The following is a 13,368-nucleotide window of genomic DNA, read 5'->3' as shown; positions in this document are numbered from 1 at the left end:
CGCTTTAACAATGAAAAAATTGTTATTCCGTCCAATTTTACAAGGGCAAAACGGTTTCATCAGCATAATTAATAATTCAGAAAAATTTGAGCATAGTTCTTTCAGTTCAAGCCATCTAAACCATTAAACTTCCTTACTTCCTACAAAATAAAAAAGGTGTATTCCGTGTATGCATCAATATACAATTTATTATATATTATAACTACAGTACAAACTGCTGTACACGACGATGTAAAATCACCATGTGAACCCCATGCGATAAATTCAACATAAAGCGGTTCGAGCTTTCATAGGACAGAACCAACAAATAGGTAAATTTATTGGACTAAACAAAGTGAAACATGAAACACGTCTTCATATCAAGACAAGTTAACAGCTTTACTAGAAAATGTAATCTGAGGGTCGCAGGTTTGAATACCCGTCACACCACACATGCTTGCCCTTTCAGCTTAGTGGGCGTTATAAAGTGCCAGTCAATCCTATTATCTGTTGGCAAAAGAGTAGTCCAAGAGTTGGCTGTGGGGAGTTATGATTACTTGCCTTCCCTCTAGTCTTACACTGCTAAATTAGGTACGACTAGCTCAGAAAGTCCTCGTGTAACTTTACGCGAAATTCTAAACAAAACCATACTTGAAAATATAAACATTTTTATTCAGTACGATAAATTCAACGTAGGAAAATGTTTACAGTTAAAAAGTAATTTAACACAAACAATTATGTTTTGAAAGATGTTTTTTGTTAAATTTTAGTTATCCATGCAAAGCTGTCTGTGTAAAGAAACATGAGCTAGATAACAGTACCCATTACTAACTTTTGGGTTATCCTAACCAAAAAAATGGGATATGACAGTCACTCTTACAATACACCTAAAATCCAAGGGTTCGGAATCTACTATGCTAACTAATAGGCCCTGCAGGACATACTATAAGATATAAGTTTATTGTGTGATTAAATCTACTTTTTTTCAAGCCATCTCCAATGCATAAGCTGTTTTTGTTTTTTGACTCCCGAAATCACTTACGACCTTTGGGGCACCTTATGATTTTTCGGGCAGAATACACTTGACGACGTCCGTCTGCTCTCCATTTAGACGTTTCTAATTTAGCAATGAAAGACTAGAAGGAAGGTATCTAGTTAATACCATTTACCGCAAACTATTTTGCTACTTTTTTACCATTGAATGGTGGGATTCATTGTATCTTATAACGCTCCCATGGCTGAAGGGGTGACGTGGGTTTGAATTCGCGACCTGCAGGTTGCCAGTCGACAATTCTGACCATAATGTCATGGCCTATAATCGTTTTTATTCTATATAAAACAAATTCAACAAATAAACAGTGTTTACGTTTGTACGAAAGCTCAGCATATGAGGAAGTACTTATAAACTAAGCTGCTCTTTCTACAAGCGCTTCGAAACACAAACATAATTAGTCTAAGTGTGTAAGGAGGTTGACAATGTTACCTTAGTGTGAATTTAGAGCTTCACCACATTATTACCCTTCAAGCCACTAATCAAGCTTATCTTACATACCTACAGCAGTTTCCATTACAAAAGGCTTCATCGTAAGACTACCATGTCAAAATAACACTTTTTCTTCTGAATAGCTTTCAAAAATGCAGACGGAGAACGATTTCTCATAATCTGCTTCAAGAGTCCTATCACACAGAAATTCATAGGCGCTGCATCTGACACGAAGTAACATGAAACTTTTTTCATTCTCTAGTTACTTAGATGTATGTGGCGACTGAAAAGATATGTCGCTGTGTATACATGTCGATTTTCCAGAAATATCTTTTTTTGATTATGTTTTGTATTGTTACTTGAGGCACTTGGGCATTTTTTGTACCTGACCTTTGTTGATTGCGACTTCTCAGCTGTTACAAGACGCCGTGTTTTGCTTACCACGGCCACATCGATAACTCGTTACAGGACTTTTTATGAGCGGTCGTGATATCTCACATTGATACATATTATTTTGTTTTTCAATACCATTAAGTATAAAAGATGTCCTTGTCTTACAAATTTTAAATTTTCATTAAAAATACAAATTGTATGTTTGTTTGTTTTATGAATTTCGCGCAAAGTTACTCGAGGACTATCTGCGCTAGCCGTCCATAATTTAGCAGTGTACGACTAGAGATAAGACAGCTAGTCATCACCAACCACCGCTAACCATTGGGCTACTCTTTAACCAACGATTAGCGGGACTGACCGTCACGTCACAACGCCTCTACGGCTGAAAGGGCGAGCATGTTTGGTGCAACGGCAATTTGAGCTCGCAATCCTCGGATTACAAGTCGAACTCCTTAACCCATCTGGCCCTAATTGTACGAATATTTTGCACTTGAATGATTTGTTATTTATCCTTTCAAAAACGAGTAGTCTTCGTGTCATCATGCCATTTACAAAATTCCAAACATTGTCAAAATGTAGTTCTCATAAATTTTGTCGCATCGTGGCACTTATTTGACCGTGTGTATCACATGACTTGTTTATTTTTGTCGTTCAAAATCGCTTAATTATAGCCTACTCAACTCTCTGTTTGCTTTTGTTTGTATTCATTTTTGATAAGTTACATATATATAAAAATTTATATGCGTTTATATATAAAGTTGTAATGTTTTTTTAACTATTGAATAAAACATCAAACTAACTTTAAAATAGTTTTTTTTCTGAATTAATTCAGGTGAGTTCATTAATTTTACTTTAAAATAAGACAATGAATTACATGGTTGGAGAATTTTAAATGCTAAATCTAATCACAAAGTCTGGAGGAAAAACAAATACTCAGTTTTCATTACGGTCGGACTAGTAATGTCACAATGACTTTCCCACAAAGATAATGATAATAGATTACGTTAGACACTTACGCTTTACTTTTACAAACATTAACTGTAGAAACGCTATAATGACACAGACCCTTCTCAAACCTTCCTCGGCTGGTACTATTAACCTGTCGACTCCAATGGTGGAAGCATTGATGCGATTTTGACATTTGGTGCGCGGTAAGCCACATGAGGCATTAGTACATTTTGCGTTCGTGGAACTCAACTGGTGATGTCTGTCTGTGACAGCAGACACGACGAAACGGATTAAAAAGTAGAATAATGTTTAATTTTAGGACATCGTGATTATCGTTAACGATTCTACTTTATATTCTAATCTTCACGACTCTTACCATTATGAGTGATATTTTAGACTCAATTTATTTTTGCAGTCTTTTCGACAAATAAATGTACAACGTTTTCGCTGTACTATATAAATTATCTTAGACTGAAGAAAAATAGATAATTAGTTATTGAAAATAGTCTCTGATCTTATATCTATAATCTTACTTCATAACATAAGTAAGTATACTTCATAACAATTAAACTATCAAGACTTAATTGTGATTAGGGTCATCCGTAGCTTAGTAAGTGGTACGTCAAGCTGCAGCTAGACTTAGGGATTCTTGGTTAGAGACGTTAGTCCATTGAACATTATCCACACATTCAGACTGTTATAAGAGTAACAGCTCATCCATTGTTTGGTTCAAAGAGTCAGACAGTATCCTTGTGGCAATGGGTACAATTGGCTGGTTCCTTATGCCAAGTTGACCTAGTCGTTTTAGTCCACGAATACCTAATAATCCATTCAGATAAGGCATTCTAACTGTGACTATGAAACGACATTTGGCAATTAAAATAGATGGTTACTGTGCAGCCATTTTTAATTTAGAACTGCTGACTAGAGGTAGCGCAAAAAGTCAGTTCTATGTGTCGCCCCCACGGTATCTTTAAGTAAGTTAAACTGTCACGGTTGGATCAAACTTGACACCACACCGATCTGTGAATCTGCGTTCCTTAATACAGAAAAAAACAAAACAACAAAAAACCACACGATCCGCGCTACTCTGCCGGAGGTCTATTATGCAAGTGATGTTCAACTTAAATTATTCATCAGAAAAAAATAATCCAAGAGTTGGCGGTGGATGCTGTTGATTTACTACCTATTCTCTGGTCTATCAGCTCAGGATTACAGAGGCTAGTGCATATATACATTGAGCACCATGCCATAGTTGTCCGCAAACAAACACATAAGATTATTTACGGTTATAAAACTCTTACAACTGTAATTACGAACGATGTTCACGACATTTTGGGTTCGTACTTTATATATTTCCATGCTTTCTTTTCCTTAATGGATATCTTGTGGAAGACCCAAGAGTTGTCAATATAAAATTTGTCTTTTGATCCGGAAGAAAATAACCCATCCGAAGCAGATATGTTAAGAGCACGCGGCCCAATTATAAAACGGTTACTATGACGATCATGCTATTACACCTGAGAGTACCCCACTGGAACAGCGATAAGGCTACGGATTTTCAACGCTTAAATCAGCGGTAAGTCTACGGATTTTCAACGCTAAAATCAGTGGTTCGATTTCCCTCGATGGACACAGCAAATAGATCGATGTGGCTATGCTATAAGAAAACACTCACAAACACGCTATTACAACCGAAAATGGACACAGGTAGATGGTTTCCGTTCAATGGTTTGAGGAAACACTATTTTTCTTTACTACTATCTGTTCACATATTTATCTTGACTAGCAGTTATTAAAAAGTTTGAATTTTTGATTCGAACCCCACGTTGAATGATCCTATACAATTTTCTCTGTTTGCCTCACCCGGTATTGGACATTGTTAATTTGCCTATGCTGTTAGTTGTGTCACGTGATGAAAGTTTCATTATGGGAAACGTCTCGTTCCTCATTTATTGGTTTATTCAAACAAAAACAGGTATAATTCTCAAGCTAAGCCAATCGGTGTGTAAAGTGGGAAGTTCATATATTTTAGTAAAAAGATAAAGTTTTATTTTTAACTTAGTTTGAAAGTATCACAACAATTGTATTCATTTATTTATCTATCAAAATTTTTTGGGGTGTAAAAACAGTGTCTGAAACACGTAATAATTGTTTAATTGTTTGTTTGTTTAAATTGTGAGCAAAACTACAAGAGGGCTATCTGCATTAGCCTTCCATAATTTAGCAGTTTAAGACTGGAAGGAAGGCAGCTAGTTATCACCACCCACCGCTAACTCTTGGGCTATTCTTTTACCAACGGATATTGGGATTGACCGTCACATATAAAGCTCTCACGTCTGAAAGAGCGAGCATGTTTAGTGCGACGGGGATTTGAACCTGCGGCCCTCAGATTATGAGTGGAATACCCAAACCATATCACCATACCAGGCTTTCATCTCGATTTACCTGACATCATCAAGTGAGATACAAGAACTAGCAATAACAGAAATTAATTTTTAAAAGTACATCATGTGATAGTCTGTAACAAATGTAATCTACAAACATGTAACTAAGCAACTGCAAGCTAACTAAAATAGTTTATTAATTAACTGTCAAATTTGGGAATATGCAAAGAAAGTTTTTATGTCTGAGTCTAAGTGTTTATATTCATTCTATATACCAGAAAAAAAGAGCGATTAACACAGATCTAAAGAAACATCTATCAATGTTCTATCTTAGAAAAAGTAAAATATGATTGTTCCTAAACATGTGTTCAAAAACATGAGACGGAAATTTTAAATGTTCACGCATACGAGTAGAAAGTTATCTGTTTGTCAGGTTTATATCATCTGTCTGTTTTTTAAACAGATTTTTATAGCAGGAGATAATTTTTTGATGAACTATAAAACACAAGAAGCAGAAACGTGGTCGAAGAATCACTTTTGGTGTAAATTTGTGACTTATTTATTATATAAAGGAATCAATTACTTTGTCAACAACAGTGATAAGGAAATTGTTTTGTACACAAAACAAAAATCCAGGGTTGTTATTTTTTAGACCATCAACATTGGAACTTATAATTTTATTTATACCTTTTAATATACCGAACTTTAAAATTGGTCATAAAGGGAATTCAAAGGTACATAATTCCAAAGCGAGTGTCCTTACGAAGAACGGAGGTTTGGAAGCCTGTGTTTGTTTCTTAACGAGAACATTTAAAAATGATAATTTAGCATTAACTTCTTTTACCATTGTTAATTTATGTTTAGATGTATCTGGTTTAGATGAAAGATAACACTTGAATAACGTGAAGGTTATCTGTAGCTAAAAAAATGTCGTCAACATATCGAAACCAGAAGGTTAATTTATAAAATGAATTTGAGATAGCAGTATTTTTAGTTATCATCATAAATATATTGGCAAGTACTGGAGATACAGGATTTCTAACGCTTAGGCCTTCAACTTGGAAATAAATCATTTTTTTTCAAACTGGAAAGCGGATGATTTAGCAGCAAGGAAAAACAGTTTTGTAAAAGTATTGATGTTTTGGAAAAAAAAAAAAAGATTAATATCATTTTGCTAATATTCCATGGCAACATTTATTCTTTCGAGTAAGCGAAATGAGTGAACAGCAAATATTGCTAATTCAACAAAGAGACTAAATTCTCGTAGTTTGTGATAAACGTTTCAGAATTGTTTATGTAGGAGGAAAAATGGGAAACAAATTTAGAAAACATTCAAGGGAGTAATTTTTTTTAGGTTGTAGTTATAATCTTTGTATGCAAAAACAATAGGACGTAAGGGGAAATTACGTTTGTAAGTTTAGGGAGACGTAAATTTTACGTATGCAAAAGCAATAGGTTTGTTTGTTTTGAATTTTGCACAAAGCTACTCGAGGGCTATCTGTGCTAGCCGTCCCTAATTTAGCAGTGGGAAGGCAGCTAGTCATCACCACCCACAGCCAACTTTTGGGCTACTCTTTTACCAACGAATAGTGGGATTAACCGTAACATAATAACGCCCCCACAGCTGAAAGGGCGAACATGTTTGACGCGACAGAGATGGGAACCTGCGACACTCAAATTATGAGTCGCACACCTTAAAACGCTTGGCCATGCCAGGCCGAGAAAGCAATAGGACGTAAAGGGAAATCACGTTTGTTAGTTCAGGGAAACGTAAATTCTATGTATGCCGAAATAATAGGATGTAAGGGGAAATCAATTTTGTAAATTTTGGGAGACATAAATTTGATGTATGCTGAAACAATAGGACGTAAGGAGAAACCAAGTTTGTAAGTTTTGGGAGGCACATAAATTTGAGAAGTACAGACGAGGGACAAAGAAATTGATATAGATCAATAGAAAGATGAGGAGTTTTTTATAACAGTAAAATAGGTTGCTTTAATTCATATTTTGTAAAGGATTAAGTTAGTTTCCTTTTTATGCTAATGACTGAATCATTGAGGAGTGTGTGCATCTTTAGCTAATATATTATCCGATCATTGGTATATTATAACATCAGCATTACCCTTATTAGATATCAATAAACATTATGTTTTCATCACTCTGATAATACTTTTAGTGATTTACGTTCTTTGAGGAAAAATTTGATTTTAACAGTCTAGATTTGTTTAGAAGAAGAGAAATTCGTAAATGAAAAACGTGAAGAACAGGTAAAATTTGACATTTTTTTGGAATATCAGAACAAGTTAGTAGTAACTGTAGATTACAGAGAATATTACTTTGATTATTTAACGAAATATTTCAACTGCTGATGCCTGCCACGTGGCCCGGCATGGCCAAGCGCGTAAGGCGTGCGACTCGTAATCCGAGGGTCGCGGGTTCGCGTCCGCGTCGCGCTAAACATGCTCGCCCTCCCAGCCGTTGGGGCGTTATAATGTGACGGTCAATCCCACTATTCGTTGGTAAAAGAGTAGCCCAAGAGTTGGCGGTGGGTGGTGATGACTAGCTGCCTTCCCTCTAGTCTTACACTGCTAAATTAGGGACGGCTAGCACAGATAGCCCTCGAGTAGCTTTGTGCGAAATTCCAAAACAAACAAACAAAGCCTGCCACGTGAACTTCGTGAAACACTGCGAACAAAACAAACAAAAATGTTATTTTTCACGTATGACCGATAAAATTAGTTGTTCTGGTTTAATAAAATATGCTACACTAAGTGGTCAGTAATGTTTTTATTACACTGAAACAGTGCTTTATGAGGCCTAATTGTGACAAAAACTTAAAATCGTAATTAATCTATGAAGAAAGTAAACTGATATTTTTTATTGAGTCGTATTATTGCTTTTCTAATTGTATCGTTGAATTTGATAATAGATATTGAAATAACGTATTTCATTAAATTTATTTCAATCAAATTGTTTGCAATAAAGAATGAAAGTATTGAACTTAGTATAGGTAATCATGATATTGATTACTCTAGTTAAATTTAAATACATTCTTATATACTGCTAAGATATAAAATTGTCCATTTAGAATAGTAAAACATTCAGGAATATTTCGAAGATTTAAGGCGCCATTTTGAGTGCAGCTTGTAAACTACCATGAAAATTAATATAAGTTCACAAACGATTGAGTCTTTTTTTTCCATTCGTTCGAGTAAGTTTCAATTTATTTACGAACTAAGAGATATATAGACTCTTGACTTCAAACTTTTATATTTATGTGTGAAATATCCCCCATTCACACAGCGGTAAGTCTGAAGACTTATAACGCTAAAACTAGAGTTTCGATACCTGTGGCGGAAGTAATACGGATATTCCATTTTTTAGCTTTGCACTTAACAACAAACAAGCACACAAACCTTTTGTGCAAAATTTCTAATATTCCAAACAAAAAATTAACTAATAAAAATGCATAAACTATAGCTAATGCTATTTATGTTGTGTTTTCTTTCTAATCTGTTGTTTCTCTGTAAACAGCGGAAAACTTGTTTTCTCAGGTATACTGAATTTATTTTAAATAAAAACAACGTTTAAATAAAATCAGACTTCTCAGTCAAGAACAAAATACTTAACAATCTCTGGCAACGTAAGTGATCGTTACATTTAATGTTAGTTACTTTGGAGAGACAAAGTTTCTATGGCAATAGTATCACAAGCTTGAACTTGATTTAAAAGGGGAAATTAATGTATCTCGAGTTGGATGAAATTTTGATTCTTCTCTCGACGTCCAACCTTTGTACCAATTATAAAGCCTTTCGTAGAACTCCCGTTTTACAATTAAATAATGCAAGCCGGCGTCTTGGTCTTCTGTCTAGAAGGAAAATGAATAATTTAACTGAATGGCTAGTGAGCTGTAACCTAAATAATTCACAACATACCCAACGTTATAACACTTAACAAAGTTCACTGCTAATGCTTGCTAGAAAGACCAACACTAGCTTGTCTCGTGGTTTTCCTTTCGACCTTCTGGGATTAAACACGGCTGCTTTTAAATGTGAGTTTTCCTATACACATGCAAGCCTTCACATCTCCATTAATACATTTAACATAACACTCATTTAAAAGTTTTATGTTCAGAGATTCCCCTTCGGTTGTACACATGCATAATTAAAATGGATTTTAGTGTTTGAGTGTAAACACAGATCCTCTGATGGAGTAAATGCGCAGAATACAACTCACAATTTCATAGAGGAACCCAAAAAATGTGGAAATTCCAATATTTCGAGTTTTCTGCTTGTACATTTTATAGTTGTTGTTAATAGACACATAGAATCTCATATAAGTAGACTACAAAAGGAAATAAAAGTTTTGATTCATTTTTGGAAAGGAATTACTTGCTAAGCAGAATAAACTTTGTAGCTAGCAAGTCCAAAGTCTCTGTGAACTTTGATCCACTTAAGTAATATATGAGCTTGTTAAAAACATATTGATATCTATGGAAAAAAAAGGGTTAAGTTTGTCTTTCTATTGCTGATGCAGTGCGACCTTCTAGCCATTTAAAAACTCGATAAATTTTGTGACTATTCTAAAAGAAATATACAAATTTTTTATTTGAAATATGAAATTTAAATATAAAATTTAATTCTGTAAATAATTAATAGAGTATATATTTAAGCTATAGAAAATTGCAATGTTGTAATGTCAGAGATATAAGAACTAAAGAAGGGAATACTTTTTAATATTATAGTTTTCTCAGCGCTTGCACGAAATGGCAATTATTATACACATATATTCAATTGATGTTTATTTGAATTAATCACTGCCTGTTTCCGGTTTATATTATTGTGAAACATATTCGTACACCACCTCGAAAATAAAACTTCTTTGCTGAATAAGTTTTAAAAGTTATGTAACTCTTGGTTTTCTTATAATAAAAATACAAAAATCTTTACTTACCATGATGACGTAGGTTCAGCTCAGGCCCGGCATGGCCAGGTGGTTAATGAGCTCGACTCGTAATCTGAGGGTCGCGGGTTCGAATTCTTGTCACACCAAACATGCTTGCCCTTTCAGTCGTGGTGGCGTTATAATGTGACAGTCAATCCCACTATTCGTTTGTAAAAGAGTAGCCCAAGAGTTGGCGGTGGGTGGTGGCGACTAGTTGCCTTCCCTCTAGTCTTACACTGCTAAATTAAAAACATCTAGCACAGATAATCCTCTTGTAGCTTTGTGTGAATTAAGATAAAAAAAAAACAAACAAAGCTCAGCTTACATCCGATTCACTGTTCTCAATAATGTGGAACTTTGTTCTGTGATTATTCTATAGAAAGTGATTTTATTAAATTTGTGGTTAACTGCACACATTTATGAGGCATATACTGGCATATATTTGTTTGAAAAACTACAAATATTTTCAAAACGCTTTTATATGAAAAATTAAGTTGCATTAACAAATTCTTTATTTCTTAAAATTTTCTACCTACAATAAGTCGAACAAATTTTAACACTCCAGCTCTTTTCTTTCTTCATGATGTCTTCATAACCTTCAAAATTTTGTCAAATAGATGTTTATAAAATGCTATTCTGCACAAGTGTTCTCATATCTTAGGTTAATCTTGAAGTTTACTCAGACTAAGCTAAGAATAACCAAACTGTTTTGTACCAAAGCATTGTTAAATGAGCAGTAAGAAAGTGAAAAAGTATATGTACTGACCAATAAAATGTTTGTTTGAAATTAAACACAAAGCTACATAATGGACCATCTGTGTTCTGTCCACCACGGGTATCAAAACCCGGTTTCTAGCGGTCTGAGTTCGCAGACGTACTGCTGTGCCACTAGAAGGCGTAAACATAATGACTGTTTTGAGCAAACGGCAACACGTGTGGTTAAGTTGTGCGACGTCTGAACGTGATAGTAAAGAAAACTAGAGGGTCGATGACATTTTCGATCAATCAGAAACCAGGAAACCTCATTAACAGGCATAAAAGTTACATACTGTCAAAATAAACACAAATTTTTGGAAATATAACTACATATTAAAAGTAATCATAGGAGAAACCAGCAAGTTCATGAAAGTTTGGTGCTGAAAAAAGTACGAAAAATATAATAATCTCGCCAACACAAAATAGACAACGCCGAAACTTGAACAACTTTCTTTAAAGAGGTTAATGATGTATCACATGGTTAAAAAAAAGTCTATTGTATCAATCATAAATAAAAGAATAATTCACGTTGTTTCCAAAGACAGTAAAATAAGTTTCAAATCTTGTATTTTCTTATGTCATCCTATCAGATATTATTTTAACAGAAGAGCTTTTACTGAGTTATTAATTTTCTCCTCGGTTTGTAATAATATTTCACTGTAGACTTTTCTCTAATAATAATAACGTGCCAAGGTAATTCTATAATAATGTTATAATTCTGTAATAATTCTCTTTTTTATACATAATGTTGTAGTAATCCTCTTTAAAATATTTATATAATAATATTCTGTTTTGATCTTCAATTTCTAATAATAAACATTTGTCAACCTAATATTCTCTGCATTTTATATTATTCTTTGCCTTGTTTGTTTACTGAATTTCTTGCAAATATGGACCTACATGGCCAAGTGGTTTGGACGCTCGACTTCTAATCTGAAGATTGCAGTTTCGAACTTTCGTCACACCATACTCCTCTTTCAGCCGTGGGGACGTTATAATATTACAACCAATTATACTGTTCGTTGGATAAAGAGTATCCCAAGAGTTGGCGATGGGTGGCGATGACTATCTGCCGTCCCTCTAGTCTTACACTGCTAAATTAGGGACGACTAGCGCAGATAGCCTTCGTGTAGCTTTGCGCGGTTTTCAAACAAAAAATTTGTTTTCCTATTTACTAGAAACTTGGTTCAGTTGAAAAATATTTAATGTCACTTTTTTGTCTTTTCTTTAATCATAAAAGTCGCGCAAAATTGCACAAAGGGGAATCTAAGCATAGCTATCCATAATTTTGAATTGATAGACCAATGAGAAGACGTCTAGTCAACAATAGCCACTACTATTTCTTGGAATACTGTTGTTTGATTAAATAATGAAATTCTGAAGTCACCATTATAAAAAAATAAAGCGTGATTTTGTTATTCTTGTCGAAAATAGTGCATACAACTTACTCGTATACCAGTAGTCCAACAACTAACCAATTGGCCATACTCAGCCCGCGTTAATCGTAACATTAATGTTTCAGACGTCAGTCGCTGGGATCAGAATAGCCTGTTGTTTAAATATCTGATCCAATATGGAAGAAGCAATATAATTGGCTACAGTAACGAGGTTCAAAAGTCGCCGGATGTTACGGTTTTTGTTTATTCTATGTATGAAGTGAGGAGTCAAAGCAATGCTATTGTTGCCATTAGGTTTATCGAGTGAAATAAGGTTGTGTTAGAGGGTATACTTCTTTTCGCACCTGTTTCTCAATAACAACTCGTCTGATATATTATGCGTCTCTACCTTCAGTAATTTAAAGTCTCTCTGTGATTTTTACGCCTGCATAAACTATGTAACGTTACGGTAGATGGCTCCTTCCTTTATAACTAAGGTACTTGTGTTATAAACTTTCATGTCGTGACCAACAGACCATATCAGCAATTTGGTCTAGAACTTAAAATACAGTCCGAAATAGCGTGATTATAACGCTGAAGCGAATGGATGCCTTTTCAATTTTTGTTCACAGTAATCACTGTAACCTCGCGGGAATCTATATGTATAAGTATAGAATACGTCAGAAGTACGTTCACTTAATAAGGTCTATCCTCACACTGTTTTCAAACTGGTATCATTTAGATTCACGACTACTCTAGTTAATTAAATCATTATCTCAATGTTAATTCAATCTTATAAAAAACTGTTTATAGGAAGGTTGGTTACTTTTGAAAATCCTTTGAAAAACCACTTATTCTATTGTCATCAAATTTTGTTTTGAACACGTAATGCGAATTCAAACAAATAAATTTCCTACTATAACTAGATAAGAAATTACGTTCTTTAGAAGTATAAACTGAGAGCGCAGCTCTCAAAGACTACGACTAAGTTACAAGTGAGAAAACTGGTGTTTGAGAAACACTTTTGAGAATCCGGATGTATGAAGCAGATCCGAATTTCTGAGAAAACAGTTGCTTGTACAGAAGCTAAAAATTTGGGTGC

This window comes from Tachypleus tridentatus, chromosome 8 (assembly GCF_004210375.1).
Source record: "Tachypleus tridentatus isolate NWPU-2018 chromosome 8, ASM421037v1, whole genome shotgun sequence".
Classification (NCBI taxonomy): Eukaryota; Metazoa; Arthropoda; class Merostomata; order Xiphosura; family Limulidae; genus Tachypleus; species Tachypleus tridentatus.
This window is presented reverse-complemented; position numbering follows the sequence as displayed.